At 51.5% G+C, this 19,080-nt stretch overlaps 1 pseudogene; it reads left to right on the top strand.

Moving 5' to 3' along the window:
- The first annotated feature begins 2,470 nt into the window (after positions 1-2,470).
- LOC119359481 lies at positions 2,471-2,814 on the top strand (annotated as a pseudogene).
- Positions 2,815-19,080: the final 16,266 nt, after the last annotated feature.

Consider the following 19,080-nt stretch of genomic DNA (forward strand, 5'->3'; position numbering starts at 1 on the left):
TCTTCTTTGATATGTTTCGGTCCTATGCTTGTTGTGTGTCCCCCGCCAGGGTTAACAAGATTTACGTGGATTTGTTCCCACTACTTTGATCTGTTTCGATTCTATGCATGTTGGCTTCTGATGCAACAAGGCCGCTGACATATAAAAGTAGATGGAATCGGGTGCAAAGAAGCGGGGTGGGACTATTATTACTTTGTACATGCAGCACGTCCTAGCGAGGAAGATTTAACCTTAACTGGGATAGTTGGGCCTGATTCGGTGTGCCAGGTCATGGGCTGTTTCGTTTGCTAACGAAACTGATGCGAAACTGAGGTACGAAGGGTGGTGAAACGGTGGACGGAGATAAAATTTAGTACCATCTCGAATATGTTTTAAATTCAAACTGAAAGCATAAAATCACGGGAAAAAGCGTATTGTGACGGTGAACCCACGGAATCAATCCGTGCTTTATTATTAGGGAGATATATATATATATATCTCCCTAATAATAAAGCACGGATTGGGTCTCCGGGTTCACCGTCGTGTCCTTTTTGGAAAAAGTCCCCGTGGTTTTTAATAATGGAACCCGCCGTCCCTATTTAAGTGGATCTGGAAAACGATTTGATTTTGCAAATTAACCCCTGCCTTTTGTAAGGATTCCGCCCGCTCAACCGATGCGGTGGTGGCCATGGGCGCCGGTGGCTGGAGGAGGTACAGAGGAGAAGGGGCGCAAGAGGGAGAGAGATGGAAGGAAGGGAAGGGCCAGCGGGCGGGGCGAGCTGGTGCCCTGGCGGTGGTAGGTGCGTGCGCGTGTGTGTCGCGTGGCATGGAAGGAAGGGAAGGGTCGGTCGCCGGAGCGGGGGCGGCACGCCGCCATCGGCCTGTCTGTGGCGCACCGGTCCGGACATTGGTGGCTGCCGCCGCAGGGGATTGGCGCCCGCACGCGCACGCCGTGGGGCAGGCGGCGAAGGGGGCAGGGAAGCGGATCTTGGCTGAGGAAGGGAGGGAGAGGAGCAGCGGTTGCACCCGGTGTGGCGGCGAGGGGAGCGCGAGGTCGGAGGCGCAGGAGCAGGGGAGGTCGCTCCCCGGATGGGTTCGATCTTTGGCTCTGCAGCTGTTAATTTGATATAGCCCGAAATTTAAGTATGAGGGATTGTCATATTTAGGTCTGCATGTTTGATCCAGTTTCTGCATACTTAATCACCATGTTTTTATTTGAAAAATCTTGAGCTGGAATTCGTACTATTCAGTACTGATGTTTATAGGAGCCTAGCATTGCTGGGGCATAGGAAGGTCTAGCTTCACTCAGTGACGATCCTTTCCAGCTTTGGGTTCCTGCTTCAATGCTATGAAGCACTCTGAAAAACTTTGAGTTCTTTCTGGGACAAGTCGCTCTGTTTCTGACTCATGAATGCATAAATATTCCTTCTTAGTCATTAGATATTTCCACTCTAGATAATTTGGATGAAATATGAATTTCATGGTGTGATATTCCTATCATCTTGCTGAAGCTGACCAGTATAAAACTGGCTAATCATCATACCTGAAAGACAGTGTGATTGAGCTTCCTCTCATTGAACCATCTAAATTTGTTGTTGGTTTGTTTGGCGCTAAGTATTCTGAATCAAGGTTGACAACTTCATTTGGTAGTTTTCTGTATGTCAATTGAGTCACTGCTTCTGCATTATCTGTAAAAAAATGCATATCAACTAGAACACAATTCTCATAGCTACATTGTCCAGGCTATTTGGGCCTAAATTAACCACATCATTTCTTGCTCATGATGTCACAGTGCCCAAATTAGTACACTCTCATAGGCAACTACATGGTTGCCAACCTCTCTACATGCCCATGCTCCTTTGGCGACTCCTAGTGTACTTCCTTCCCAGCATAGGCCAGAACATGGACAACCAAAACCATATCCAGTATTTTGGCTAGCCAATATTTTTGTATCCTCTGGGTTGCGCTCAAATCAAACACACCTAATATGCAACTGTGCAGATCAAGATTCTTTACCTACTATTAGCTAGGAGCATTGTGTATAAGCAAAAGGTTATGGGAGTTTCTTGGTATAACTCCTTGTCACAATGGTGTGGTTGCAAAGCTAATTCAGTATCATGTTATCTACTTAGCAGGCAACCATTTTTTTAGGGAAACTTAGTAGGCAACTTTACTATGATTCTACAACCAATATTTGTTTCATTTTCCTTTTTAAGATCATTACTTTTTCATGCACTGCCTCTCCCCTGTCTATGCCAGCAGCAAGAATTTGTTTTATGCATTGTTTAGCATTTGCATTAATATTGTATTCCCCAGCGCTTTATGTATCATGATTTTTGACATCAATTGCTGGTAAATCAAAACTGGTGTATAGATTGTTGCTTTGTCACTATGGCCACGGGGTTATGATTTGGTAAATTGAAATGTTATTCACATTTTCAATTGACTAATATGTGCTGCTTGTTACATTGCTACAGAGAAACCAACAACAATGGTGATCCCTCCACCAGACAGAGCAGCTAGAATCGTCGGTTTTCTCAAGCCGTGCCTTTTGAGGATGCAATCTCGAACAAGTATGTGACCGCACAGGTGATCCATACCCCAACAACAATCGTCGCGTGTTCTGCGAGCTCACAGGAGAAGCTGCTGAGACCGAACTTGGAGTCGACCCACGACGTCTCTGCCACCGCAAAGATTGGGAAGTTGCTGGGCAAGTGCCTGCTGCTCAAGGGGATACCTGCCGTATCCATCCACATGAAGAGAGAGCTGAAGTACCATGGGAAAGTCGAGGCTGTTATAGATTCTGTCTGAGAAGCTGGTGTCAAGCTGTTGTGATGGTGAAAACATAGAGCTCGGCTTAGCATTTGCGCAGTCTTAGCTGTATTTCTATTGTTTGGACTGATTCATAGCAACTTTTGTGTTTATGAATTCAATGCTAAACGAACGTTGTCCAGTACCCCAGCGTCAATAAAAGGACTGTGTTGTAGGGAATCAGCCTAATAATATGGTGTAGCACCTAGATCAACAGCCTGATAATGTGTTGTAGCACTTGGATCAACAGCCTGATAATCTGTTGTAGCACTTGCATCGGAGAATCTTCTTGATCATTCCTTTTCTCTTTGAGAACTGGTTGTTGTTTTTCTGGCAAATTGTTTACTGTTAATGGATGCTAAACCTTAAGATCGTGTTTCTTTTAGGAGATATACGTACATCTATATCTATATCGATATCTATATTATATCTCTAATCTAATAATAAAGTCATTAGTACTTCTGGTGATATGTCACATAAAATCATTAGTGCTTCTGTGCGGGCGGCTTGTTTTTAAATTTCGTTTTTATCTTTCTTTTTCTTTTCCGTGTTCATTGTTTTCTCCTTCAAATAATTTGGTACTTCAAAAAATTTCATGAATTAAAAAAGCGAATTTCTAAATAAAATGTTCAATAAATCATAAAATGTTGGTGGATTTAAAAAAGTTCATAATTGTTTTTACAATGTTTGCATATTCAAAAAATGTTCTGAATTTTGAAAACAAATGTTATCTGTGATGTAGCAAAATATTGTCATGGCCTTTGTTGACTATAATTTTTTTTCTCCCGATGCAACGCACGGGCCCTTTTGCTGGTATATATATATTAGGGATAGATTAGGAAGGAATAGGAAGAGGGGGATATCTTTCCCCTACTAATAAACCAGCGATTGCTTCTGGTCGTACGTCGCTGCGGCAATTTTGCAAAAAAGCCCTTCTATTTTCTGATAATTAAACCCGTAGTCCCTTTTAAGTGAATATTTGTGAACCGTTTTTTGTTTTTGCACAAAACCTCATCCTTTGAGGATCGAACCGTCGACCAGGCCCTCCGCCAAAATCAGAAGCCAACAAGCAGAGGACGGCAACAAAGCGAAGGGATTACAATCCGCAACATCGGATACTTCCAGGAAGAAATCGGATTAGCAGAACCGACACCCTCCGATTTACAATTGACCCAGATGATAAACTTTGGGAATACAAAAAATACCAAATAATCAGTTAGGAGTAGCATCAGATGCTTCCACCGAGCGGCCTCGCGGTACCGGGACTCCCGCCGGCGAGGGCCGTCTTACCCACGCGTAGTGCGGCTCACGCGAGTAAGACGAGGGACGGCCGGGGACGATCGATGGCGGCGCTGTCGTCATTATCGCCACGCTTGGAGGTAAGCCAGAGAGTGGCGGTGCCGGAAGCAGGGGAGGACGGGCCCCGACGACCGGCGAACTTGGAGGTGGCGGCGGCGCGACGACGTCCGGATGCTGGCGGCAGCGGCGAGGCTCCTTGCGTGCTCCCTGCATGACCAAGGGAAAAAGAAAAGGCTAAGATGCAGGTGAGGACTGAGGAGGAGACATGAAGAAGGAGAAGGAGAGGCGTTGGAGCTCCGCTGTGGGGCGGCATGCGCGAGGGATCGGGAGGGCGCTGAGCCGGTGGAGGAAGGAGGAGACGCTCGGGAGGCTCGGTGGTGGCCTCGACTCCATCTGGATCTAGAGCTGCATGTGGAGAAGAATGCGTGGGGAGAGATGAGGATGAGGGCGGCTGGCTGAGAAGATAAGGTTGGATGGGAGGGAGGGAGAGACAGCAGTGCGTCAGGCCAAATGACACTCGTCGCCCACGCGAGAGACAACTGGTGGAATCGTTGTCTATATTTTCGACGTGTCCAACTGACATTGTTGAAAATTAATAGTAATAAGAAAAAGAGAAAGAGAGGATTAATAAATGGGCTCATGCACACATCACGGCTAAACAGGATTTGATGAGATGGATTAGGGCATATACAATGATGCTATTTTAAGAGTGCCACGTAGGATAAATGATGAGGTGAAGAAGAGAGAACTTATAAGAAAAGGCTTGTCTTCTCTTATTTAAAATAAGACAAAAGATAATCTTTTAGCATAATTTGTCTCACCATGTTTTAAGGAATGCCTAGTTATTAAAGATAAGGCTAAGATATAACTCATTATAGACATATTTTTTGTCATCTCTAAATTACATGTAAAACTTAAGATAATACCATTTTATTAACCATTATACATGCCTTTAATGCGAGCTGCGTGCGGGCTGCGTGCGGACGGCGTGCACCGCTGTCGGGCAGGCAAGCTGCGAGAACTGCGGCGCGTGTGCTTGCTAGGCGCCGCCACCGCGTGCTCTGGCCGGCGTGCTGAATGCCGAGCCACATGCACGTGCTCGGGCTGGGCACTGGAAACCAATTGGGCTGGGCATGCTTTGGGCCTTGGCCCGTCACAATTTATTTTTTGATTGAGCCGTTGGAAAAAATGCACAAAACAATTAGTGTTTTCTTTGTAACCTACGCTCCGAGTAGGTCAAATGTAATTACATGACGCATGCTCTGTTGGGCCTGGAAGATAATACAACTTAGTAAGTCGGTTTTTTCTATTATCTATTTTTCTACGGGGTAGCTTTTCCTATTATCATTAAATAAATAATGCCACCTGACCTCCTTACAACCAAAACCATCAAGTTATATATGTCCTGAAGTTACCAGTTACCGATAGACTCAATAAATCGGCTTGTGAATCAATAAGCAGAGAATAAGGATGATGACGTGAGAAGAGAATGCTAAAGGAAGGAATGAAGGAATATGCTGCCCTATATGCACTAATTAGGTAGTGAACACTTACAAAGATGGGCAGAAGACTGCATGGATGAAACTGAAGAAAGTCGCTAACATATTAGAAAGGTAACAATGCCTCCCGTTGTAACGCACGGGCATTTGTGCTAGTATTAGGGAAAGACTATTCGTTAGGAAGCCACGCTGCCGTCCGGATCCACACGAACGCAGTCAAACACAAAGTCGGAAATCAACCACGACTGGGACGGATTGGTCAAGCCGGCCATCACTTGGAGAAGGACCCAGGCGTGAACACGGACTTGGACGACTCTTGCTGCACGTTGCATCGCCGTCGCCTGGTCCAAGCTGCTGCTGTCCGAGCCGCCCTCGCCTCGTACGCCACAAGCCGCAGCTGGCCGGAGCTGCTATTGCTCGCCTCCGCAGAGTCGCCATGACCCTTTGCGGTCTCCGCATCTACCGTTGAGCGCTCCAAGCCGCTTGCATCGGGCCCTTACCGCTGCTGATTCGCCCTGCGCAAGACTCGCCCGCGCTGGTTCCATCGCCAGCTCACCACTACCTTCCCCACAACTGCTTTCAAGCCGGACTCTACCTCCTTGTGAGCCACCATGGCCAGCTACGACCCGCGTCTGAGCCGCCTCTGCTGATTTCTGTTGCCTATTGAACCGACCCTACCAACAAAAGTCACCAAAGTCGTCGCTCCCACGAGCCGCCGTGGCCAGCTCTTCTTCTACCCCGTGGGTTTCGCAGCTGTTGCCGGATTACCCTTGATTCAATGACCTTGGCCTCGACACTGAGTCTGCTTCGGCCTTCAAGTCGCCGTCCCTACGGCATGCCTTTGTCGCGGTTCGCCTTTGCCTCGCTGGCGAGTTGATTGCCGGCCTCCACCATGGCCCGCCTCGGCGAGTTGCCTCCTCGGTCATCTGCGAGCCGCCGGCACATTTTCGTTGCACTGCCAGCGAGCCGCTGCGGATTCAGTCGCTGCTCTGGCCTGTTTTGCGCCCGAGGTCTTCGCGAGCTGCCGTCCCCGCTGTTCGCCTTGCCGCGCGTTTCTTCGTTCACGGCCGCGCCCTTTCCATCTCTACCATCGCCGACTGACTCACCTCTGATGATACTGGCGAGCGTGAAGAAGTAGCAGACGTATTTGTTTACAAAGGAGATGTCGTCAGCTTGAAATCAAACAAAGATGCTCGTAGTTTGGTGATGGAAGTAGCTGGTGAGTATGATTCTGAAGATAGCATCACTGGCGATGAATCTGGTAATGAGGAGAATGGGCATGAAAAGCGCTCATAAAACTGAAAATGTTGGTCCTGACAATGATACTGCCAATAATACAAGTCATGGAGATGATGTTGACAGTCAGAGCTCGCTGCCTGATAACAAGAATTTTCCTCAATGAGGACATAATTGCTTCTTCCTTACATCCAACTGGTCAGATGGGGCTTGGTGTGGATGTCAGTCTTGTGGTTGATGTGTAGGGTGCTCATGGAGAAATGATTAAAGGTGTATTTGCAAAGGATTGGAACGCGTCAGATGGCTTCATGGGATGTGGAAAGCAGGACGTCTTGAAGTTACTGTCACAAAGCTAGCAATTGGCTGAATGGTGTCATCCTCAACCACACGCATCATCATGTGCACAACTGTTTTTTATAGACGATCTAGCAAGGCCTTTATATACTCGAGGGGATTGACACGAATTTTTTTGCACGCGTATAAGGATCAAATGAAATCCGGTGACTGTATTGAAAGGTTATCTCCGGATGCTACTCACGGATCATCGGTCGTCCGAACAAATCAGATGATATCCATTTAAGTATATTTTATTAGCACATAGTGTTTTATCCAAGGACAATTACTTTAGTCTGTATAATTTTTATAGGGCAATTATTCAAATGTGGATTATACTACGGGCACGGAGCACGTGCTACCAACAATTTGCACTGGCATATATTCGTGTCACGCTATTCGACGGATGTCCGTGTGAGCCGTTGCCCCCGCGGCCCGGTCAAGATCAAACATGACGCGGCTGATTCGCCTGTCCACACGGCTTACGATGTCGCGGCCGACTCGCCCGCGTCCGCATTGCCTCTAAACACCGCGGTCGTCTTTACCGTCCATCTTCGAGATCTGGTCTACATCAACACGCCAGGCCGCACCTGCGTGCACAAGCTGTTTAATGAGATTACGCAAGTCGCCGCTCCTGCTGTCCGGTCTATTCCAACACTCTGAAGAAAACCATAATATGTTATCAGCCACCGCCTGCATCGGATGGCTCAATGGGCAGGGATGAACCGCTGGCCGGATTACTGACACAAATCATATGGGGTCATTTATAACCCACCATGGTCGACCTCAAGTTTCCGTGGATTCACATCATGTAATCAAACGCCAAGGGTATACAATCAATATTGCGAAGATTGTCAACTCGCCACCTTGCCTTCCAGCTTCAACATGTTCCAGCGTTCTGCTGTTCAACTGACCGGTTTATATTACGGTCAAGTATGGATAATCTCAAGACAACTCCTCGAGTCGTCTTAAGGCTCGGGGGCTACGATGACATGACTTAGCAAATCTTGCCAGATTTAAGAACCCCGGGTCATTGGAGGGAAAATAACCCGGTCCTGGAGGCTACTACCATATTGATAAAAAAGTTTCGGCTCAATAGAAGAATTCTAGGTTTTAAGAGAAGATTCCGGCCAATATATTTTATATATTCCAAAACAAATCTCCGTAAAGTGTTAGGACATTTGGACTTCTGCAAAATAGGTATCTCAGTTTTGCTCCTTTCCGGTCCAGAATTCCAGCTGTCGGCATTCTCCCTCTTCATGTAAATCTTGTAAAATAAGAGAGAAAAGGCATAAGTAATGTACAATAATATAAAATAACATCCCACGGTGCCATAAATATCACATAAAAGCATGATGCAAAACAAACATATCACGGGACCACAGATCGTTGATCACCGATCGTCTCCGCGTGCTCCCGAGACACTAACTGTTTGGATATGTGATCCGAGTAGGCCTTTGGCCTTTTCGCACTGACCACCACGCGGCAATAAGTATGGGCACTATGCGTCGTACGATTCTTCCGAAAGCTCACTAACATCAGCGGTTTAGCGGCACGCGCCCGGGTGGTCCGTGTAAGCACCTGCTTTGTATAAAGAGGTAGGAAGGACTGATCCCGGCCGTCGTCGCAACGCGAGGGATTGCAAAGGACAATTGGCCCATGACCTCTTCGCATTTAGGATGTAGACTAGCATGCTGGCCTCTTTGTTGAGCCTAGGTAGGACTATAGTGTGTCGATCAGCTAAGGCCGGGCATGACCCAGGAAAGTGTGTTCGACCGGAGTTAATCAAGCATGTTGGAAAAGTTTGTGCACCCCTACAGGGAAGTTAATCCATTCGAATAGCCATGTCCACAGTAACTGTCGATGTACAAAAGTAGGGGTCCTTTTTGTACCCCTTTACTTATGCGCGGGCAGTTGCAGCCACACGCCTGCGGCCGTGCTTGGCAGGACAGAAGACAAAGGGCCTGCAAGGCCTAGATAGGAACCAAGAAACAAGACAACAGCAAGGCTCCTTGCCGAGGATGCCCACGAGGCCCCGGCAAGGCTCCTGCCAAAGATACCCACGAGGCCCCGGCAAGACCCTTGCCGGGAAGATCAGCAAGACCGTGGCAAGGCCTTGCCGCCCCATCGCCACCCCAGCTCAGCGGCCGACCCACCAACTAAACAGGTACCCACATGGCAGTACTGGCTCCCAAGCCAACTATTCAAGCACCTATGTGGTGGCATGTAGATCTTCATGAAGACCCTGCCACCACACCAGCTTAGCAGCCTGCCAGCCTACATGGCAGTGCATGCCTCGTTGGCCTGGACACGTGTCGGAGCAAGGCGAAGCGGCGACGGACAGGACGGGCTTCGTTGCCGTTCCCGATAAAGAAAGAGGACGCCTAAGTAGCGCATTTAATGCGTTTTGTCCCATGATGTCAGGCGATAAACTCAACTACTGTACAACTTTCCACCTCCTGTGTGCCACTGTGGCAGCCCCTTTGACTATAAAAGGAGGCCCGCGGCGTACTGTGAGATGATTCGGACATTTTGGACCCTGCACTATTTGTAGCTAGTCCAAGAACACTAGATATACACAAACCAGCAGGAGTAGGGTATTACGCATTACTTGCGGCCTGCACCTGGATAAACTCCCTCGTGTTGATCTTTGAAACCCGCTCTTTTTACAGCCCCGCGCCCCAGCAACCGTAGTAGGGATTCCCTATGATCCCATAGGTGTCAATGCTGAGCACCAACATCTTTGGCGCGCTAGGTAGGGGGCGCAAGCTGTGAAATTCCGCTTTGGAAGTTAGCGCATCGAATTCATCATCACCATGGCCCCCAAGAAAAAGAGGATCACAGTGATCGGGTTGTCCGGAGCCGGCCTATCCACGCCAGCGCGAGTAGGCGACCGGGTGGCCATGGATGGTGTCGAAGACGTGGCTCGCGAGCATCCATGACATTCTGGCAATTGGAGCCAGGCAAGCGGCGTTGTTCGGATCCGAGACAACAAGCCGCGCGCTGCTGGGTCCGGGGGCGAGGCCGTGCGGCCCACGTGCGACGCGGTAACCTCTACGGTGCCCCAGTTGGCACCCACGCCGCGGCATTCCCAGGCCGTGCGAATGAGAAACACCGCGACGCCGGAGCTCCCAGGCACCGCCGCGAGAAGAGCCATGTGCACCACTCTCAAGACGCACCAGGCCGGCGTACATGCCCGGATGCCGGTGAAAGCGGCGTGCGACCGCGAGACCGTGACAGAGCTCCTTCTAACTTGGTTAGAAGTCGGAGCACGTCGCGGTTCACGTGGCTTTCGCCACCGCCCACGCCAGCAGAAGCGCTGGCGAGCGTGCAACTGCTCCTCGACTTCCCCCCTGCTGCGGAGAAGCTCGACGAGTGGAGGGCCACCATCCGAAGCGTCATCAGCTTCACCAATAAAGATGAGCCTCTCCCAGCGGGACCCTCATGTCGGTGTTCTGTCGAGCCAGTGCATGCCGGCGGTGGGAGGACCGGAGACGCTGGGACCACGGTGCACTCTCCTCCCCCACGGCCGCGACAACAACCACCGGCTCATCGGGCCAACGCCTGTGACAATGTTTCCACAGTGTCGTCCGACCCACGAACCCACTGGGACCAACGTCGAGTTCTTCGAGAGAGAGCTCAGGAAGACGCTTGGACTACCATCGAGCGACGGCGGGAGGCGCGCCATCAGTCGGATCGGTGTGCAGGGCCTGCTATGGACCACCCAATGCCGGGGGGCTCTGGCGACCTGCCTTACGAGGTGGGTTGTCCGACCTTTACCCGAGAGCTGCGACAGTTCTAGTGGCCCTCCCACTGCATGTTCAAGCCTGATGTCGGGGAAAAGTACAACGGCAAGACTGACCCGTTGGATTTCCTCAGCATCTACACCATCACGATGCAAGCCGTCGGGGCTCGCGATGACAAGGTGCTCGCCATCTACTTTCCGTTGGCGCTTAAGCCCAACGTCATGTCGTGGTTGATGCACCTACCAGTGGATTCCATCTCTTCCTGGTCGGATCTGTGCCACGAGTTTGTGGGCGCCTTTACTGGAGGCCACCAAGCTCCTGGCCAGGCAAGTGAGTTGCATGTCAGCCCCCAGAAGGATGGTGAGTCCCTGCATAAGTACATACAAAGATTCAACCGTGTGTAGTACACCATCGCAGATGTTCATCCTGCCGTTGTCATCAGTGCGTTCCATTCGAAATGCAACTGTAAGATGTGTGAAGAGCTGGCAATGAGCAAGGTTAAGGATGTAGCTGAACTTTATGTTCTCACAGATAGATGTGCTCGGGCTGAAGAAGGAAGGAAGTACCCCGGCGAGGACACCGGTGCAGAAACCGACTCCATGGACGAAGACGCCGCCGCCCCGAAGAAGAAGGGTCGGCGCCGCAACAGGAAGCATAAGGGCAAGACTGTGCTTGCCGTTGAGGGATTCGGCGACCCCGACGCCACAAAGAAGGCCAAGGCTGACTACCCCGACAAGGAGGTTGCTGGGTGTGCCGCCTGCCGGGCCTTGGTGGCCGCCGACAAGCCAGGAGGCTCCGACTAGCAGTACTGTTGTCGGAGTAATGGGTCACGGGTAGGCTAACCTGAGGCACATAGCCTTTCAAGACTTCGGGGCTGACTGCGCTCGTCAAGACACGGATGGAGAGCCGGCTTCGGGAGGGCGGCTGAAAGAACAGCCGGCTGCCCATAAGCGTTAGAGTCCCGCGGATGAGATCGAGACCGGCTGACTCCGACTGGCGGCTTCCGGAGTCGCCGGCCATGGGAAGTCGGCCCACGACGTCAACGAAGCCCATGCCCTTATCGAGGGGATGGGACAGGGAGTGGCGACAGTGAGGCCCACTCCCTCCCCTTTTTCCGGGGGATGGCCAGAGCACAATGCACCGTACCAGTGGAGATCTTCGTCCGGCACAACACTGTGCCATGCCATCCCTGACGCCAGCAACAGTGGGCGGAGTCCTGTACCCACGACGTCTGACAGTACGATCCACGAAAGACGGGCCCCACCAGTCAGTGAGAGTCCAGAAGACGGCGAGAGCGCCCCAAGTCGGACCAGTAGGGAACCGGCCTCCGGGAGTCGGCCTGCCCCTCCTACTGGTTTCCCGCGCCATTAACCAGACGAGACGGGGAGTGGCTATAGTAATCATCTGCCAGGCGGCAGGACTGTAGCCACGACCCCATGACCAAGCCTGCGTCATTAGAGGCACGGCTACAGTAATCAGCAGCCGGCAGGACCCGCCAGCGGTGGGTACGGCCTGTCGGCTCCGTACCCAGCCAGTTGGCTGGGCCCACCAATCGGCGGGCCCCAGCAGTCGGCAGGAGGGCCCGCAGGCGAAGAGACTGGCAATGGGGCCCTGCGTCCCTACAGTTTACCATTGTACCCCCGGGGGTAGGCTTATATAAACCCCTGGGGCACCCATGCAAAGGGTTCCGATTCATTAGAACTAGACCAAACCTTAGAGAAGAGGGAGAGCCAGCCTAGCCTCATCTTGTCCACAGATACAGCTCGAGGAGCACCTTTGTACTCACTTTGCCTTAGTGATCATGCGGAGAACCCGCAGAGCAGGACTAGGGGTGTTATCTCCTAGGAGAGCCCCAAACCTGGGTAAAGTACGCCGGCGTTCGTGTCTACGCCTCATCCCATTTCTAGGCACCGGCGACATTCTACTCGCCCCCATCATGATAAGCCATCCATTGGCATATGTCGCACCCAACCCCTGACATTTGGTGCCCACCATGGGGCAAGGTGCACCGTCGTCCGGAGACCTATTCTAGACGGGAACCCTTTTCCTCCCCGGCGAGCGCAGCCAGCCCAACGCGCTGCATGGCGCTGAAATCGCCTGCGCGGCCAGTTGCCTCGCCGATCTTGTAGGCGAGGTCCGCCTCTCCGACGAGCCCGCATACAACGCGGGCAGAGGCGGCCCCGAGAGCCTCCTCGCGGGCAGAGGCGGCCCCGAGAGCCTCCTCGCGGGCCTCCTCGATCAACTCCACGTCACCAGCGAGCCAGCTAGGGACTTGGAGTCCGTAGGCTCCACCGATCCGATGTTGGTCGACTCCGACACCGTGTCGCTTGACACGTTCCCCACCAATGTGGTGGTCTATGATGAGCCGCTTCCTCACGCGGAGAGCGGCGGAAGCACCTTCACAGAAGTGATTGTCATCGATCATGGCGAGCACTCCGGCGGGGGTGATTATGACCCGCTCCACGCGGCACTGCAAGACCTGGCAGCGCCCATCCCTGAAGATGCCGATGCCGAGACGCTGGAGGCATGCCGCCTTTAGCTAGTCGAAGGCGCCAAAAAGCTGGCCAGCGTGAGACGCCTGTCAGAAGCCTACCAGCGCGAGATGGACCGCGCTGTGGGCAGCACGCCGGCTGCGGCTGGGCCTAGCCACCTTGGCACAGTCCAGCAGCGCGGCGCGGCTATCGCCGATCTGTTCGGGGCGAATCGCCCTGTTTACGCCACGCCTGCAGAGAACATTCGAGCCGCCCCAGGCGGCGGCGGACGAGCTAGACAAGTTCGAGGGCGAAGAACGTCGCTTGATGACGGAGCGCGTCCAGCAACTCCTTGACGCGGCCGCTGAGCAGAACGAGGCCGGCAGCCACACTAATGCGCCGCGCCGACGGAATGACAACCTGCTTCCACGCTGAGACCAAGGCACGGAGTCTCGGACGCCAACTGGCGGCTTTGGCGGAAGAAAAGACAAGGAGCCGGCTGCCAGCCGCAGTCGGACTCACATCACCATAGAGCGCAACCGAGACGGTCGCCCAAGAACAGTGGAACGACGGGATGACTGTCCGCCTCCTCCCCCTCGGAGGGAAAGGCGAGTTTCCCCGTCGCCTGTTGATCACCCGACGCTCGGCGACCGCCTTGGCCGCCGAGAGGGAGTCGGAGAGAACGACTGAGGGAGTCCTGGATTAGGGGGTGTTCGGGTAGCCGGACTATACCTTCAGCCGGACTCCAGGACTATGAAGATACAAGATTGAAGACTTCGTCCCGTGTCCGGATGGGACTTTCCTTGGCGTGGAAGGCAAGCTTGGCGATGTGGATATTCAAGATCTCCTACCATTGTAACCGACTTTGTGTAACCCTAACCCTCTCCGGTGTCTATATAAACCGGAGGATTTTAGTCCGTAGGACAACTTCATCATACAACAATCATACCATGGGCTAGATTTTAGGGTTTAGCCTCCTTGATCTCGTGGTAGATCTACTCTTGTACTAGCCATATCATCAATATTAATCAAGCAGGACGTAGGGTTTTACCTCCATCAAGAGGGCCCGAACCTGGGTAAAACATTGTGTCCCTTGTCTCCTGTTACCATCCAGCCTAGACGCACAGTTCGGGACACCCTACCCGAGATCCGCCGGTTTTGACACCGACATCGGTGCTTTCATTGAGAGTTCCTCTGTGTCTTCGCTTTCAGGCCCGATGGCTTCTTCGATCATCAACCATGATGCAGTCCAGGGTGAGACTTTTCTCCCCGGACAGATCTTCGTCTTTGGTGGCTTCGCACTGTGGGCCAACTCGCTTGGTCACCTTGAGCAGATCGAAAGTTACGCCCCTGGCCATCAGGTCAGGTTTGGAAGCCTAAACTACACGGCTGACATCCGCGGGGACTTGATCTTTGATGGATTCGAGCCACAGCCAAGCGTGCCGCACTGTCTCGATGGGCATGATATAGCTCTGCCGCCGAATAGCACCTTGGAAGCCGCACACGCATCGGTTCCGACCATTGATTCAGAGCCCATTATGCCAATCGAGGATCAGCGGTTGGACGCTGCCTCAGGGGCTGCGATCTCAAAGGCGATCGAGCCGAACTCCAGCCCCGCACTCCGCATGGCCCGTGACTCCGAGGAGCCGGCCTCTCCGAACTCCGAGCCCCCCGCGCCCCCGCCGATCGAATCCGATTGGGCGCCGATAATAGAGTTCACCGCCGCGGACATCTTTCAGCACTCGCCCTTCGGCGACATCCTGAATTCTCTAAAGTCTCTCTCTTTATCAGGAGAGCCCTGGCCGGACTACGGTCAGCAAGGTTGGGATACGGACGATGAAGAAATTCAAAACCCACCCACCACCCACTTCGTAGCCACTGTCGACGACTTAACGGACATGCTTGACTTCGACTCCGAAGACATCGATGGCATGGACGACGATGCAGGAGACGAACAAGAACCAGCACCTGTAGGGCGTTGGAAGGCCACCTCGTCATATGACATATATATGGTGGACACTCCAAAGGATGGAGATGGCGATGGAACAGTGGTGGACGATACCTCTAAGAAATAGCCCAAGCGTCGGCGTCAGTGGCGCCGCTCTAAATCCCGCCAAAGCAAAAACGGTGATTCTGGCACGGGAGATAATACTACTCCGGATAGCGCCGAAGAACATGTCACAGCCCTAGCTTAGCCTTTGCTTGTCCTTGCATGATCGTCATGTCATCATGTCTAAATTTCATTTAAATATGAAATGGGGGTTGAACAAACCCTAGCATCAATCAAATCAAATAGGCTCAAGTAAAATCTATTTCAATGAACCCAGAATGCCCTTTAGAAAAGTTCACGATTTTTGCTAAAGGTGAAAACCTCTGTCAAAAATGATGCACATATTTCTAGGCCATTCTGGATTTTTGAATTAAATCTTATTGTATTTGACTTTGGGCATTTAAATACTATAAATAATTTAAATGTTCAAATAATGTTGGAACTATTTTTGGGCCACTGAAATAATTCAGCAAGTGTCCATGAATATTTTCAGGATTTTAGGAAATGCCTTGGTATTTTTCCTAAGCTCAAAACAGAGGCAAATAATTAGAAAACAAAAACAAAAATAGAAAAGGGCTAGAACCCACCTGGCTTACCTGGCAGCCCAGCTGGCCCAGCTCGCTGGCCCAGCCCACCTCCTCCTCCTCGTCGTCTACCTCTGCCTACTGGCAGAGGCGTGTCGCCCGCGTGCGCAGCGGACGCCACCTCCTGCTTCCACCTCCTGCTTCCTTCCTCGTCCTCGACCGCGCGCCTGGAGACGCCCGAGCCCCCCTGGTCCTTCCCCTCACTCGCTGCTCTCTCTTCCCTCCTCTGTTTCTCCCGCACACAGCCACCGAGCGGAGCTCGTCGCTGCCGTCCACTGCCACCGCGGCCACTGGCCCTCCCTCGCCCTACTGACCCGCCCAGAAGAATCGCAGTGTCGTATTCATCATATACGAAGAGCCACGCGACGCCAGGCGCCCCACATCGCCGACTACCTCGTCTTCTTCCTCCTCTGCCATCGGAGATCGCCACCGACCTCCCGTCGTCACCAGCCTCTCCCCGAGCACGCCGAGGCCTCCGTTCAACTCGCAGTGAGCTGTCGCGTCTTTCCCCCTCCTCCCCGAGCTCATTCATGTCCTGTAGCCCCCGATTCCACCGGACCCGTGAGCTCGGCTCCGCCGGCCATGTCGTCGTCGTGGCCACCGTCACCTAGAGCTACAACCAAGCGCACAGCTGTGCTCAGCGCTTCCTCAGGAAGCCGCAGACCCCACCAGTTCGCCTCGAAACGCGCTGTAGCGCCTAACCTGTCGGTGCCCGAGCTCCGGCCGCCGCCACGAGCTTGAGTCCGGCGAGCTCGCTCCACCTCAGCCCCTCCCGCTTGCTTAGCTGGATGCGACTGAGCACCAGCTACGCGTAGATCATCTCCGCCGCTGTATTGGTCGCTGGAGGGCATTTTCCGAGCCCCTCCGCCGCGTCTGTCGCCGCCGGCGTCGAGCCGCCGGCGTGTTTGACTTGTTTGACTAGGGTTTGACCTCCCCTGGGTCATTGACATGTGGGGCCAGCCCATGCTAATTATCTAGTTTAGGTTTAACTAAAATAGGATTAGCTCCTGTGACACTGACACGCGGGCCCCACCGTCCAGGTTTGACCTGGACCGCCTAGTTGACTTTCTGACGTCACTGTGACGTAATACTGACGCTATAAATAATTTTCTGGAATTAGTATATTTCTAAATAATTAGAAAATCCAGAAAATTGCCTAAACTTCTAAAAATCATAGAATTTCAACCGTAACTCGAAATGAAATAATTTATATATGGAAAATTATCAGAAAAATTCAAGGAATCCATCTGTACCATTTTCATGCATGTTTGAGCAAGTTAACCTCACTGTTTAGGATGAAACATGATTAGGGCAAATTTCATAATAGGTTTGGAGTTGGAATTTGATGTAGTTTTGAATTCCACTTAAATTGAAATGACTTTCTGTTGCATTAGCCCAAATCAACAGCATATTGCCATGTCATGATCATGCATCATATTGTTGCATCGCATTGATTGTGTTCTTCCTTGTTTGCCGGTAATTGTTCCCTCTCGGTAGACGCTCCTCCGACGCTGTGATCGTTGACACTGATGAAGACTCAATGTTATCTTCAGAAGTGCCAGGCAAGCAAAACCCCCTTGTTCATTCTGATACAGTCCCACTCTCTCGCTCCTGCTCTCTTTTACTGCATTAGGGCAACACTGATTCAATTGTTACATGCTGCGGTAGTTGAACCCTTTCCTCTGCATGACCTGTCATTGCCACAGTAAATAGATGAAACCCACTAGCATGAGTAGGAGTTGTTTGAGCCCTGATGTGCCTACTCATTCATGCTTGTTTGTCATGCCTGCTACTGCTTAGAGTTGAGTCTGGTCTGATTCATCGGGAATGAATTGGAACATGGTGAACATGTCCAACCGTTGAGAGCTAAGTGTGTGAACACGATTTGGTAAAGGTAGCGGTGAGAGGCCATGTAGGAGTACATGGTGGGTTGTCTCATTGCAGCCATCCTCAGGAACTGAGTCCTGTGTTTGTGATCCATGAACAGTTACTACCACACATTGGGTTCCGGTAACTCGGCCCCTCTCGGCTTATTAATCAACTCGATCTCTGTCCAGGAGTTGCAACTAGTTTCTGGTGTTTGTAGGTAGTGTTAGTAGTCTACCAAGTGGCACCCGGTACAGGTGGGCATGGGATAGACTAGGCACCGTGGCACGGTGTACCAAGTGGCACCCGGATGGTGGGCTTGGGAACCCTGCTCACATCGTTTGGGGCCGTGAGCGACACCCCGGCCGGATCTCCTTGCGTATGGAACCCGAATAGGCGATAAACCTGGACTAGAGACTTGTTGGTTAGTCAGGTCGTGGCCGACTCCCTCGCCTGGCTTCCGCTTGAAGGTTGCCGAGGTACATGACGTGTACAGGGCGATAAGTGGCGAGAGCGTGTGTGAAGAAGTACACCCCTGCAGGGTTATCATTATCTATTCGAATAGCCGGATTCCTCGAATATGGAAACTTGGACCCCTTGCATAGTTCATAGACAAGTGAAAGTGGATACTCTAAAACTCGCAAGATAAGTGTGAGTGCTATGGATGGCGTTCTCGCAGGGAGGCGGGAGCGGATCCATAGTGGTGTATTGGTATGGTGAATTTGTGGACTCGTGTGCGCCACCTCAAAAGAGTTACTTGCAGTCATAGTTCAGGTTAGCCATTGAGTCAAAGCTGGCTTGCTGCAGTCAAACTCCACCACCCCCTTTATTGATACCGATGCATATGTAGATAGTTCTGATGTAAGACTTGCTGGGTACATTTGTACTCACGTTTGCTTATTTTATGTTTTGCAGAGAGAGGTCAGTCTATCTAGTAGTTCCGCGTGGACTTTGACGTTTAGCTTGTTACCTCAGCTACGATCTTGTGCCCTAGGCAGGATCTGGTAATAGTCAGGCTTCTCAGCCTTTTTCATTTGTAGATGTCTGTACTCAGACATGTTAAGCTTCCGCATGTGCTTTGACTTGTATGCTCTGAATGTTGGGTCATGAGACCCATGTTTGTAATATCTCGCTCTTCGGAGCCTAATGAATAAATACTTGAGTCATAGAGTTATGTTGTGATGCCATGTTGTATTTACACATATC

The sequence above is a fragment of the Triticum dicoccoides genome, chromosome 2A (genome assembly GCF_002162155.2).
Source record: "Triticum dicoccoides isolate Atlit2015 ecotype Zavitan chromosome 2A, WEW_v2.0, whole genome shotgun sequence".
Lineage (NCBI taxonomy): Eukaryota > Viridiplantae > Streptophyta > Magnoliopsida > Poales > Poaceae > Triticum > Triticum dicoccoides.